Here is a 12,853-nt window from a genome sequence, read left to right as displayed (position 1 = left end):
ATATTAATATGTTTACAATCAGTGTTCAATTCGCCACATGTAGCTGAAGGTAAAGATAATCTTCAAGTGATTGTAACAGTGAAGACACCGGAATACTTATTCAGCAAATTATAACCTGTTGTGTTAGTAATAATTTTAAAGAGATATTAAAAGTAAGGTGACTTGAGTATAATGGACGAAATTTATTGGTGGGTATCTGAAATGTGAAGTTAATTTAGGATTAGTTAACAAACAAACACATGGTAGGGAATCCCAGCCCCATGGAGTGCACATTCAGTTCCATGTGGGAAAACCAGGACACTTCTTGTATCAGCAACAACCACAAGAACACGGAGGTGACACTGGAACACTAGTTTGACCACGGCTAAAGTACTGCACTCACTCTTAGTCCCCACATTCCAGGATTGATGTGATCACACCAGAGAGGGGACAGAGAAGATTGATCAGAATGTTTCTCTGATTGGAGAATTTCTGCTCTGAGGAAAGATTGGATAGGTTGGGGGAGGGGGGGGGGGGGGAGGTTCCCAAGGAAGATGAACTGAGATTTAATTGATGTGATGAAATGCTGAGGAATCCAGGTAGAATGGATAGGAAGCAGCTATTCATTAACAGAGCCATCAGGAACTAGAGGTTTTAGATTGAAGATAATTCTCAGAAAAAAAGAGGAAAGGAGAATTTATTTCCCTCAGAGATGGTGGAGAGCAGGATCTCACTGATGGGGTGACAGAGGCAGTTACCAGCATTACATTTGACTAAAAGTACGTGGATGGAACTGAAATGTTGGAACGTGCAGGGCAATGGACTAAGTTCTGCAGAATGGGATAAATGTGATTTATTTGACATTTCTCCAGAATATTAAACTCCAGTCCAATTTGAGAAGTTAAACATCATTAGACTTGAGCTCCAAATGTCAGAATAAAATTATCAGAAAGTTACAGCACAGATCAAAGCCACTTGGCCCATCCTCCATGTGTTGGCTGTGATAGAATGACTCAGGCTTTACAGCGTTCTGTACTCACCAATGAGAGCAACAATTTCAGACTGTAGACGCTGTCCTCTATGTTGTTATAACCTATTTTCTCAAAGTATTTCTTTGGCAGCTGCATATCTTGTTTCCTTGTTTCTTTCCCAGCCCTAAATCTATTCCCCTTGGCCTTGAGGGACTACCATTTCTGCTGTTTAATCTCTCCTGCCTTCGCCTATGTGACAGACTGCCTTTCTGTCCTTGTCTCACACCTACCTACTCACAACCTATTACATTTCTGATAGTTCCCTGACCACTGTAACTTTCACTCCCCCCCGGGTCAATGGCACAAATTTTGAATTCTGTTCCTCCAGAGATAATGGGAAATCTTTCTGGCTGCAGTTTTCCCCAGATTTTATTTTGGAAACAGAGAATTTGCGTCAGTCAAGTATTTGTGAGCTTTCATCCACAATTCCGAGCATTTGGATGTAATTTGTGACCCTCCCACAGATGTGCAGGTTTGCTCTATTGGCCGTGCTAACATGGCCTGGACAGTGTAGGTTTGGCGCGTTGGGTTGGCCATGGTAAATGTGGGGTTACGGGGATAGGGTAGGAGAGCAGGTAATTACCGACTTGATGGGCCGAATAGCCTCTGTCTACACCTGCAGAATTATGCGATTATAAATGGTTGCGATTGCTGTCACATTTTCCTAATGCCCAGTTTGTTCAGCTCAGGTACACATGCTGCCTGTGTGTTTCTGTGGGTTCTCACTCACTCCTATCCTTCTGTTTTTACCTCAATTTCACACTGTATGTGAGGGTGAGAACGAATTTTTAAATATAAGTATTCCAACTGAAACTCCTCACAGGTCAGGACCTGTTTCTGCTGCTGCCACCACTCACAAGGGACAGGAAAACAATAAAGGTTTCATTACAAATCTTACAGGAACATAGAGGTTATAATTACAAGAAAAGGCTGAACGGCTCCAAATGTTTTTCTCAAGAAAACAGGAGGGTGAGAGACAACCTGGTACAAATGGGAAGCTTTGTGTTTGTATTTTCAGAGATTTGAGGTTGAAATCATCAGGTCGGAAGCATGTTTCATTGCCCCAGATCATCAAAGTTGCAATCTAATATGTATCTTTCATTCTCTCTGTCTGAGTTAACACCAGATGGACAGGTCAGTGTCTGAGTGTTTCCCCAAATCCCTGATTGAATCTGGCTCCCCCCCCAGTCTCAGGTGTTGCAGCACTCACTGGGTCATGGAGAAACTCTGCCGTTACAATGAGAACTGTCTTTGCTGTCACCTCTCCTCATGCTTCCGCCTAATTCCCATTTCCCTTCATTAAATCCCAGCTGCCTCTAGTCCACCCACATGGGCATGTTGAAGAGCATGACAAGAGAATGGATTGAAACTGAGAGTTCAATAGCCAGAATGAGAGAGGAAGGAGGAAATAAATGGGGTTCGTGGATCCCAGGGGATACAGACTCCAGGCTGAGTCCTTGTGGGCATTCCCGCAGTAATACAAGACAGCATTCCATGATGAGAGTTAAACCCAGGAGGCAGGAGGAGCCACTGAACATTAGCAGGTTTAGTTCAAACACAGGAGGTTTGTTCAGTCAGTAACAGTGTGTTAGACATGGAGGGTGAAGTGAGCAGTGAGGGGAAATGTTACCACAAGCTGCAGATGGATAACTTTCATTGGAACAGAAGGAGGCCATTCAGCCCCTCAACCCTTCTCTGCCATTCATGATGATCATAGCTGATGTGTGACCTAACGTACAACTTGCAAAACCCTCTAATTTCATCAATAAACTCCTCTGCAACAGACCAGATGAATATGAAAAACTAAACATCTGCAAATGCTGGGAAATCAGAAATAAAAACAGAAATTGCTGGAAAAAGTCAGCAGATCTGGCAGCATCTGTGGAGAGTGCACCTTTGGGTCCAGTGACCGGTCAGGTGACCAGCTGCAGCTGACCATTCTGCTATTTCTGTAACACTCTCTGGGACAGGTTCTGGTGCGGGGGGAATGAGACTGTCAATAACAACTGAGAGACACAGGAGGATGTGCTCAATCAGAATAAAACACATTTTCATCTTTCTCTTTTAATTCAAAGGCAAACATTATTCATTATCGTTTCAGAAATAAGATAGTAGGCCAGAAATCAACTCTTCATATCATTGGGTCTGGGAGACTGTGTTACTCCTGACCTGGTCCAGCCGACATGTCAATCCAGACCCTGAATAATGGGGTTGACTCTGAACCATTTCTTGTGCAGTCAGAATGGATGACAAATGCTGCCCCAGCAAGTGATGCCGTGATCCCATGAACAAACAAAATAAATCTGATCGCTGTGGCTAGTTGTGAACTCGCCGGTGTTACTGGAAGAGGATGAATGGGAAGGTTTATGGGGTAAAGGGAGAAGAATAGCTTTCCGTGAGGTGATCCTTTGGAGAGCTGATGAGCCAATCAGCCTCCTTTTGTACAGTAACAATTCTGTGAATAATTAATTCTGAGCCCTCTAAAGAAATATCAGAGCAGGGTTTACAAAGAGGTCAGATTGAATGAGTGTCTCGGTGAACACAAGTGAGGCACAGGTACAGAGAGGCTTTGGGATGGATTAAATTAAATTTTATACATTTGCACAGTCATCAACATTACAGCAGTGAAAAATGGGAGTGATGGAGAGAGTGGAATCAGAGCAGCAAATAAATCCTCAACATTTATGCAGCTAAAGGGGATGCTGGGTAAAGATACCGTAGTTAGTGTTTATTTCATTCCAGGCACACCAGCCTAGGAGCACATCCTTCCTGTATACATTCTCTCGAGCTCTTGAAGATTTTTGTTCATTTGAAGTGTTTCATGTTTAGATACTCCAGAGAAGACAGCTTCAAGCTCCTCAATCTCTCCTGCCAGGGCAATGCTGCTGTTAGAATTCAATTCACTGGCATGTTACTGGCTGTGTCATGGACTGGAACTGGCAATTGAGACAGAAAGGTTACTGTATAAAATATCTTCAATGGTATTGCCAGTCGTGAGTGGTTTTAGGAAAATGACCTTGCCTTACGGGCATTGAGTGTTAGAGCACTTCCTGTTGTGGGGCATCCTGTTTAGATTCAATCTATTGATAACTATGAGAACTGACGAGCACTGGCTCTGTCAAAGTGGTCAGAGCATTATGGCTGTCATCGAAGCTGGTAACAAACTTCCCATGGGTTAAAAATTGTAAATGATAGAGTAGGTACGAGGTCTGATGACGCTGTTGGAGTATTGATGTTGTTGTTAATCACATTAACTCAGCAGGAGTTGATTGAATTCATATTGTCTCTTTCTGAATCTCAGGATGTCTCTCTGGGCAATAAGTCTCCACAAACAGCAATGAGCAGGGGTCATCTGTTTTGATTTAAATTGCTCTATAGCACTGCTGCTCCACAGCACCAGGTACAAGGTTAGAGTCCAGCCTTGGTCAACAGCCTGTGTGGAGTTTGCACATTCTCCCCAGGATAGTGTGGGTCCACTCCAGGTGCTCTGGTTTCCTCCCACAGTCCAAAGATTTGTGGGTTAGGTGGATCAGTCATGCTAAATTGTCCAGTGTCCAGGATTGTTCAGACTCTGTGGATCTGCCATGGGAAATGCAGTGTTACAGGGGTGGAGTGCTCCAGATGGGATGCTCTTTGGATAGCTGGTGGGATTTGATGGGCCAATGCTCTCCTTCCACACTGTCGGGATTCTATTCTATGATTGAGGATAAAGGTGATACAACAGGGTGTCCTTGGAGAAGGAGCACGTAGCTTTTATCAATTCTCCCGTTGTCTTTAGATAGAGATGGGCACCGCAGTGGATACAGTGCTTTATCTCCATCGCTGCCTCCTCACCCCCAACTCTACTTTGATTTGATCCCTTCCCGCTGAACCCGGATGTGGAAGTGCATTCGCCTGGAGAATCCCTGCCCTGCCTACTTCTTCCTACCCGGGCTCTATGGCTATATACATACCTGGGAGATAGCAGCAGGAGGAGACCATTCAGCCCTTTAATCCTGCTCCACATTCAATGGGAAACAGCTGACCATCCAGCTCAGTCTCCTGTTCCTGCTGTGTTCCAATTCCCTTTCATGACTTTACCTCGAAGAACTATATCTAAGTCCTCCTTTGGCTTCACTGCCTTTTGTTCCAGTGACGTTGCTGTGTTACTGTGTGGGTATAGGCAGGGGTAATGTGATGGTGCTGCCTCCTGGAGGATGCACTCAGCATCCCTCACCATCCTGCAGTAACATCAACTGGGTTTCAGCAACTAGAGATAGAAACCATTTCCAGGATATGGGCATCACTGGCTCAGCCAGCATTTATTCCCCATCTCTAGTTACCCTTGAGAAGATGGGAGTGAGCTGCTGTCTTGAACCATTCACAGCCCATTTGGTGCAGATAGACCAACAATGCTGGGAGGGACAGGGTTGCTGGATTTTGCCCAAGTTATTCTCCATCTTTGGTTCTTCAAATGCTGGTTAACTTAATCACAATCTGCACAGGAGTTTGAGATGTCAGTCTGCAAATCTTCACCATTAAGCACCCTGTATAAACAAGTATGTACAGATTAGAAATTCAGAGCAGAACAATTCTAGCTTCTCTGGAAATCTTTTTTCCCTTTCTTCTGCAAAAGCTGTAACCCTCCAGCCCACTTACTCTCTCCCACCATTCTGCCTCTGCTGTCCCTAATGTACCCACCCCCATTCTCATGGAGTTACTGATAAACAGATCCATGCCACCACTTCCCGTCCCTGGTTAGACTCTGCACCCTTTCTGGGTTTACTCCATTTCCCTTCAGTTACTGCAAGTCTATAATGTTACAGCAGGATAAATCAAAAGGAAATAAATAGAAAGGGTGGTAGCAGATGCTGGACAGAAGAGGAACCTTCAGTCTGGGAGAATGGGTCAGATCCTTCTTTGTTTCCCATTGGTCGATTCCCAGCATTATGACAAGTTGGGGATGGAACTTGGTCCCATGTGGGTGTGGTGACACTTTGACCCCCCCCCCCAACCCATCAATACTACAAGCTGATTGGTCCATCCTCCAGCCAATAACAATGTCAAATGCTTTCCGCTAATTACCCCAAAGCACATGCGCCAAAATCCACCCATATTCTGTACATGTGCAGTTCTGGGCTTCCCCTCACACGGGTGGTCCCTGCCTCAGGGATTGTGGGAGTTATAGTCCTCATGAAGGCACTGGAGACATGTTTCTGGATAGTGAATGAAAAGTGTGGGCTGGAGGGTGTTGTGTATAGGATCCCCATTCAGACACACAGGACATATGGGCTGTCATTGGTTTTACTGAGACATATGCTTCCACAACCTGATTTCTGACGTAAGGAACATAGATTGCGGGGTGGGGAGGTTAATAAGAGGTAGCAGATTTTAAGCAGATGTAGCTGAGTGGTTAGCACTGCTGCCACACAGCGTCAGGGACCCGGGTTTTATTTCAGCCAGATGTGACTGTGTGGAGTTTACACTTTCTCACTATGTCTGCGTGGGTTTCCTAGGGTGCCCGAGCTTCCTCCCACAGTCCAAAGATGTGTAGGTTAGGTGAATTGCCTATGCTAAATTGCCCACAGTGTCCATGTATGTGCCGTCCAGAATACTCTGTTGTGAATATCTATCCTATACTTTAATATAAAGCCAAGGTCTTTGACAATGAAACGCAAAACACCCAGGAAACTTCGCCTCACCTCGTAATCTGATAACTGACTTCTGATAAATCTGGTTGAACTTAGAACACAGCTGGAAAGCTGGAAGATTAGATCCAGTCCAAGATCCAGTGCTTAAACAAAGGAGACTACAATAGGATGAGGCAGGAGTTGGCTAATGTAAACTGGAAGCAAAGACTTTACCGTGGAAAAGTTGACGGACAACGGGGGAATTTTTTGTAGTGCTCAGCAAAAGTATATCAGGGAAAAGGAAGGACTGTAGGAAAAAGGAGTAATCTGCCATGAGTGGCTCAGGAAATAAGGGAGTCTATCAAAATGAAATAGAAGGCATACAAATTGGCAATAATCAAGGAGAAACTAGGAGATTAGAAAAAACTTTAAAGATCAACAGAAAGCTAGATAGGATTGGGGAGAAAAGTGATGAGTAGCCATCTCCAGGGCTGGAATAGCAGCTTACACTGCTAGAGGGGAACCTATTGTGTGGGAAAATGTGGCCTCTCATTGTTGAAGCACTTAACTGTTACCATAGAGATAAACCTGATCACGTTACAAATCACAGCACACTCCAAAAGCTTGTACTTCCAAATAAACCTGCTGGACTATAACCTAGTGTTGTGAGATTTATAAATTTGTCCACCCCACCCCAACACCGGCTCCTCCATATCAGAATCCTGATAGACATCCCCACTGAAACTGAAGTGCCTGTCAGATACTTGAGGGAGCCACAGGGGTGTATGTTTTAACCACAAAGTGCGAAACTGAAGTCGACTTTCTAACTGACCGTTGCCATGGAGATAAATACTGAGACAGAGTCTGTATTCAAAGTCCCAAACCACAAAATGTTTAAGAATGGGAGCTTTACATCGGATAGGTGGGGCTTTACCTGATGCTGCCTGGAGGTGTTTTGCATGTACACTATCCAGGTAACTGCCATGTCTCATCAATAAAGACTCTGAGAAGACCTCTCAGAGTTCTGTACCTAGTTATCCCTATCCAGCAGGGTTTAGGAATATGAGTACACAGCAGTCAGTCTTCACAGTGGAGGATACGAAGAACATGCCAGTAATTGATAAGGAAACTGAGGAAGGTGAGGACCAAGAAACAACCATTATCACGAAAGCGTTAGAGCTGGGCAAGCTAATGGAGCTAAAGGTAGATAAGTCGCTTTGCCCTGATGGAATACATCCCAGGGTGCTACCAGGGATAGCAGGAGAAAGAGGAAATATACCTGGAGACAGAGTCCTACAGCAGAGACAGGCCCTTTGGCCCAAACTGGCCCATGCCGACCAGAATGTCCATCCACACTAACCCCATTTCCCTGCACTTGGCCCATCTGCTTCTGACCCTTTCCTATCCATGTATTTGTCCAAATGTCTTTTACCTGTTGTTAAGGTACCCACCTCAACCACTTCCACTGGCAGCTCATTCCATATACATACCACCCTCTGTGTACAACAGTTGCCCCTCAGCTTCCCTTTTATTCTTTCCCCTCTAACCTTCAACTGATGCCCTCCAGTCCTTGATTCCCTGGGAAAAAAGACTGAATGCATTCACCTTATCCATGCCCCTCATGGTCTTACACACTTCTAGAACAGGACCCATTCAGTTTCCTCTGCTCTAAACAAAAAAATCCTCGCTTGTCCAACCTCTCCCTATAACTCAGACCCCTGAGCCCTGACAACATCCTTGTAAATTGTTCTGCACTTTTTACAGTTTAATAACTGAAACCTACACTGCATTCATCATATTTCCAGTGTTTCCCCACGGCGCTGGAACCAACGTGACAACGCCAATGGATTACAGTCCATGATCGAGAATGAACTCCTTTACAACAATCCCGTTTTCATAGTATTTCCCATGGTGCAGGTATCCTTGTGTCTTTCTGGTTGTATGGTTAATTAAAGGCTTGTCCTTCTACAAAGCAAAGCTGTGGCTTAATTTTTCCTGGGAAACATGCCATGATTTTTCAGACTTCTAAAAACAAATGAACTCTTTCTCCACAGTCACCACCCTAACATGGACTTGGCTGTGTCTCAGTAGTTTTTCCAGTCACACTGAGATTTGGAATATTCGCCCATGGACAGAATACACACCTTTCCTTCCACATGAAAAGGCCAATGAATATTCAGATCGGCACGGATCAAGTAACTATCAGATCTGAACATGAAGTTCAATTTGAATTTCTCATCCACAAATCCACCCTTTCGGTACCCTACAACTGAGAAAACAACTCACCATATTAATACAGGATGGATCTTTATAAGATAATTATAGTATTAAATTGTAGTTTCATGTTTTCCAAAGTTTTAACTCTCAGTCTAACAATTTCTCTTTCTTCTGTGAACTGAAATCCGAACCAATCCCCTCACTCCTTCCCTCCAAACCCAGTTCTCTCACACTCTCTCCTCACTTTGAATTCAGTTTCCTAGATCTTGTCTGCGGACTAAGAACCAAATGAATGAGTCTGACTCTGAGTCCAGCAGGGTGGGGCGGGGGGGGTGGGGGGGGGCGTTGTTGGTGAATCCTCTGATGATAACCATCCTGCATGCACTGCTTCCTGCACACTCTGGCCAAAACCTGTCTTACTAAAATGAACCAAATTAGAACTCGAATTGCAGGCCCATCTTTGTCACTTTCCATAAAAACCCTGAATCTTCACAAAAGAGTTCTGATAACTTTCTGCAAAATGCTGCCCCACTGATAGTCTGATCACATGGCAGGGTACCAGGAAAGGGGCCATTCCCCTGGGTCCTGCTCCCAGAGGGAGGAAGCTGCCAATGACAGATTAATCCCTCACAACCACAGCCTCCTTCCCAGGCACTGTGCATACTCCCACAGTTGCCCAGCACTGCGCCCATACACTGGTCTCCCCTCCTACAGCACGTGCTCCCGATCATACAGGAGTCCGGGAGATTGACAGCAGCTGCTGCCCTATATATCAGAATCCCTACAGTGTGGAAACAGGCCCTTCGGCCAAACAAGTCCATACCGACCCTCCAAACAGTACCTTATACAAACCCATTCCCCTACCCTATATTTACCCCTGACTAATGTAACTAATACTATGGGCAATTTAGAATGGCCAATTCACCTGTCCTACACATCTTTGGATTGGGGGAGGAACCCCGCTCAGACACGGGGAGGATGCACAAACTCCGGGTTTGGCTGGAATCGAAACTGGGTACCTGGTGCTGTGAGGCAGCAGTGCTAACCACTGAGCCGTCTCTATGGACGGGAAGGAGTGGGGCTGGAGAACTGGGGTAATGGGATTGTAAACAATGAATGAATGTGCAGGACACTGGGGGATGGACAGGTCAGTGAGGGACAGGAGCAGCAGCAGGAGGGGATCCTGGACAAACTGAGCAATGGGAGAGTCTGACAGGAGAGAAACTACAGGAAGGTTCTGTTTGGAGGCTGAGGCAGGGACAGCTGGGAGACAGTATGGCCTGGTGGCTTGGACAGGTTTTCTAATCATCCTCTTCAAAGATGCTGTTCCTCAACTCTGTGCCCGATCCTCCAGAACCAAAGGTAAGGACACTGCCACCATTTCCTGGTGGGCAAGGGATACAGGGACTGGCTTTCAAAAGGAACTCAACTGTGTTGGTGATACTAGCAAGACTCAATACACAGTCGATGACAAAATGCTGGTGTACTTGTACTTCATCCCGAATATTAACACCTATAACTGGGCAACGCAGACCCCAATGTACAGAGTTAAATCCTGGATATTAATAACAGATTTGTGCATGGGAGATCATGTCTCATGAATTTGACTCAGTTTTTTTGAAGAAGCAACAAAGAGGATTGATGAGGTCAGAGCATGGACATGATCTACTTGGACTTCAGTAAGGCATTCGACAATGTTCCTCATGTGAGACTGGTCAGCAAGGTTAGATCGCATGGTGTACAGAACTGGTCCGAAGGTAGAAGGCAGAGAGTGCTTTTCAGGCTGGAGGCCTGTGACCAGTGGAATGTCACAAGGATCGGTGCTGGATCCACTACTTTTCGCCATTTACATTCATGATTTGGATGTGAACATAAGAGGTATTGTAAATAAGTATGCGGATGACACCAAAATGGGGGTGTGGTAGACAGGGAAAAAGATTACCTCAGAGTACAAGAGGATCTGGATCAGATGGGTGATGGGCTGAGGAGTTTAGTTTAGAAAAATGCGACCTGCTGCATTTTGGAAAAGCAAACTTTAGCAGGACTTACAGTTTAAAGTAAGTTCCAGGAGAGTGCTGCTAAACAAAGAGTCCTTGGAGTGCAGGTTCACAGTTCCTTGAAAGTAGAGAAGCAAGTAGATAGATTAGTGAAGGCGGCAGTTGGTCTGCTTGCCTTTATTGGTCAGAGCATTGAGTGTAGGGGTTGGGAGGTCATATTGCAGCTGTACAGGACATTGATTCGGCGACTTCGTAATATTCCATGCAATTCTGGTCTCCTTCCTATCAGATGGCTGTTCTCAAACTTGAAAAGGGTCAGAAAAGAAGTCCAGGATGTTGCCAGGGATGGATAGGCTGTTTTCCCTGGACCGTCAGAGGCTGAACGGTGACCTGAAAGAGAATTTTAAAATCAGGCCGGGCGTGGATAGGGTAAATAGACAAGATATTTTCCCTGCGGAGGGGGAAATACAGAACTAGGGGACTGGGAGGGGAGGGTAGACAGAGAGGGGGTGGGCGGAGGGTCAGAGAGGGTGGGTGGATGGATCGAGAGGGTTGGGACAGAAATGGGTGGCTGCAGAGAGGCGGGATAGAGAGGGGAGGCACAGAAATGGATGGGGACAGAAAGCGGGATTAGAGAGGAGGGGAACAGATGGGGGGGGTACAGAGGGGGCGACCGACGGAGGGGGGAAAAGAGACAGGTGTGCGACCGACAGACAGAGGGGGGACAGACCAACAGATTGTGGGAAAGACCAACGGGGGAGTGCGACCGACGAGGTGGGGGGGGGGGGGGGAGGCGACAAAGGACTGACCGACAGAGAGGGGGGAAAACCAGACAGCAGAGTGAGGGGAGACGGGGGGAACAGAGAGGGGGAAGATGGAGAGTTATTTTATAGATCTACAACTCAACCCTTTTCGTGTTTTCTCCTCCTCACCTTAATTCCCTCTGAAGGGCTCAGAACAACTGCATAGTTCCTGGAAAATGGAGTTTCAGAGAGATCAGGTGCTGAATGCGGCATTTGGGACACTGACCTTTAATGGAATGCGCTGGTCAATAAATGGACCCTGGTTCGACTCCACTGTCTGTGTGGTGTTTGCACATTCTCCCTGTGTGTCTGCGTGGGCTGCCTCTGGGGGCTCTTAACTTCCTCCCACAAATCCAAAGACATGCAGGTTAGCTGGATTAGCTTTGGGTAATGGTAGGTTACAGAGTTAGTGTGGAATGCTGTTCCGATGGTTGGTATGGTCTCATGGGCCGAAAGGCCTGCTTCCACACTGTAGGGATTCTGTCACTGAGTATAGGGGTTAGGAGGTCATGGTGTGGCTGAGTAGGGCATTGGTCAGGCCAGTGTTAGAATGCTGCATTCAATTGTAGTCTCCCTGATTTCAGAAAGATGTTACCAGAATAGGACTCAACTTCTCAATGAAAAGTTCCTGGGAAGTGTTGACAAACAAACAGACCGTGCAGTGTGGGTTGATAGTTCCTTGAAAGTGTGGTTGAAGGTGGACAGGTCAGTGAAGGTGGTGTGCGGTATGCTAGCTGTTATTGGGCAGTACATTGAGGATAGGAGTTGGGAGATGATGTTTCGGTTGTACAGTTTATTGGCTTGGCCACTTTTGGAATCCCCAGACTGCTTTCAATTCCAGTCTCCCTCTTACAGGAAAGATGTTGGGAAATTTGCAAGAGTTCAGAAAAGATTTACAAGGGTGTTGCCAGTATTGGAACATTTGAACCATAGGGAGAGGCTGAATAGGCTGAGGCTATTTCCCTGCAGCACTGGACACTTTAGGTGGCTTTATCGAACTTTATAAAATTATAAGGAGCAATGATAGGGTGAATAGTCATGGTTTCTTTTTCCCCCAGAGTAGGGGAGACCAAACAAACGTGAATCCTTTTTCCCCAAGGTGGGAATGACAAATTCTAGAGGAGAGATGGCTAGTTTAAAGGATATGAAAACCGAACCAACTGCAGATGCTGTAAACCAGGAAGAGAAACAGAAGTTTCTGGAAAAGCTCAGCAGGT

At 45.7% G+C, this 12,853-nt stretch overlaps 1 long non-coding RNA gene across 3 annotated transcripts in view; it reads right to left on the bottom strand.

Moving 5' to 3' along the window:
* Window positions 1-3,585: 3,585 nt before the first annotated feature.
* The window catches only part of LOC132814325 (uncharacterized), a 30,323-nt gene continuing 21,055 nt past the window's right edge, over window positions 3,586-12,853 (bottom strand). For all 3 annotated transcript variants that reach the window (XR_009644384.1, XR_009644383.1, XR_009644382.1), the window contains 2 exons: window positions 10,886-11,223; window positions 3,586-5,536 (listed from right to left, as the gene is read on the bottom strand). This is a non-coding gene — a long non-coding RNA (uncharacterized LOC132814325). The remainder of the gene's footprint in view (window positions 5,537-10,885; window positions 11,224-12,853) is intronic.

Source organism: Hemiscyllium ocellatum, unplaced genomic scaffold (assembly GCF_020745735.1).
Source record: "Hemiscyllium ocellatum isolate sHemOce1 unplaced genomic scaffold, sHemOce1.pat.X.cur. scaffold_798_pat_ctg1, whole genome shotgun sequence".
NCBI lineage: Eukaryota > Metazoa > Chordata > Chondrichthyes > Orectolobiformes > Hemiscylliidae > Hemiscyllium > Hemiscyllium ocellatum.
The sequence above is the reverse complement of the archived record's forward strand: the minus strand, read 5'-3'. Positions and strand labels throughout refer to the sequence as shown.